Source organism: Nymphaea colorata, chromosome 8 (assembly GCF_008831285.2).
Source record: "Nymphaea colorata isolate Beijing-Zhang1983 chromosome 8, ASM883128v2, whole genome shotgun sequence".
NCBI lineage: Eukaryota > Viridiplantae > Streptophyta > Magnoliopsida > Nymphaeales > Nymphaeaceae > Nymphaea > Nymphaea colorata.
The window spans coordinates 17,534,017-17,535,811 of NC_045145.1; positions in this window are offsets into that span (position 1 = coordinate 17,534,017).

Below are 1,795 nucleotides of genomic sequence, written 5' to 3' on the forward strand. Positions count from 1 at the left end.
TTGAACATTATTAAATAGAAAATTTCCCATAAGAGAATATATAAAATTGAAGCCCTTTTAAGAAGTCCAAAGCAAAATGTACCGGAGTTGATCTTTATGCACGTGATATTGACATTAGCAAAGCATAATTCCACTCGTTGCTTATGTGAAAATGATCCATGAAGATTAGAATCTCTTTTGTTTAGTACCCAGTCCAACTAGAGCCCAGAAAAAAGCTCACCAGGACGGCTCGGGCTTAATCGAGCAGCCCTGATTAAGCTTGGTTGGGTTCGATAATATTTTTTAATATATATTTTATTAATTTTTATATATTATAATATTTTATTAATTTTTATATATTATAATATTTTATCATGATTCATTATATTTATATATTATTTTATATTAAAAATATATACTTTTAATTTAATAGAGTTGAGATCAGGGCCAAGCTTGGGCTCAGGTTTTAAATGTCAGTTCGAGCCCTGGGCCAGACTTGGGTTTGGGTTTTAAATGTCGGATTGGGCCGATGCTCATATTTTGGATGTCCGACCAGCCCGATGCCTAAGGTTGACGAAGATTGTTGCAGTACTCGTCTTTTTGGACTAAAAATGAGAGAAAAAACTTTTGCTGCCGATCAAACAACCATATTTTGGATGTCCGGCCAGCTCGATGCCCAAGGTTAACAAAGATTGTTGCAGTACTCGTCTTTTTGGAGAGAAAAAACTTTTGCTGCCGATCAAACAACCCTCAAGTAATCCAATTGATGCAACATTAATGCAATATGTGCCTAGGCCCTTTTTGGATGGGCATTTCGGGTGGATTTATTTTCCTAGGAATACAAATACAAGACCCTCCGTTTAATTTGTCTCATCTAATCATTTCCAATGCAGACGGTAAGACTTTCGAGGGTAGGCCAATTGATGCAACATTAATGCAATAGGTGCATCATATTTGGAACATGCGTCAATTCCTGACCATTTTGTTAATCAGATTCTGCGTCATCCTTGAATAATACTTAACCAATATTCATTTTCTCCATATCAAATTCAGTTCCGATCAGATAATTCTCATGGATATAAATTAGCTTCTTGACGTAAAATTAAGAAACGGTGGATGTCTAAAAAGAACGCACCAACTCTGCCTTTTCCTAAAGCCACTAAATTCTGCTAGAAGAGATGGAGCATGCGACCCCTTTCATTACATATCAGGCCAACGGACCGATCTTCTTGAAATTTTCATGGATTTATTTTCGCAGCAAAGAAGTAAGAAAACATTATTTTAATGATGGCCAAATGCATGATGGTCGATTCGCAGTATCGTTGAGGCTTCCGATACGCAACCATCTCAGTTTATCAATATTGGATTTCTTCACTGTCTTTGGAGGAACAGGAACTGTGCTGGTTTGATGATTTGTTACCACAGTTGCAAGCATCCCCTCTTCGTCGACAATGATTTTCCACCATCTGGGTAGGCCTCAGGTGTTCTAACGGAGCATTTTCAGTTTGTTTGACAAGAAAAAAAAAATGTATGCTCGACTGCTACACGTGAAACATTAAGCATGGTTAAGTTTTTGAGGCATTAATTGGAAATTGCATTCCTCCATGGCTTCAATGGGTCTAGATTTCTGAACATACAACTGTTGGTTTTGGTATCGTAGTTTTAGAGTATCGTTTTGTTCGTTCAATAAATTTCATGCAAAATGGCCACCGATCAGCGTTCGGGTAAAGATTCCTGAAGATATCGAAACAGAGCAGAACTGAAGATTGTCCAGATCTTTTGGTAATGTTTTGTAGTTTTCTGTTGTTGATGCTGT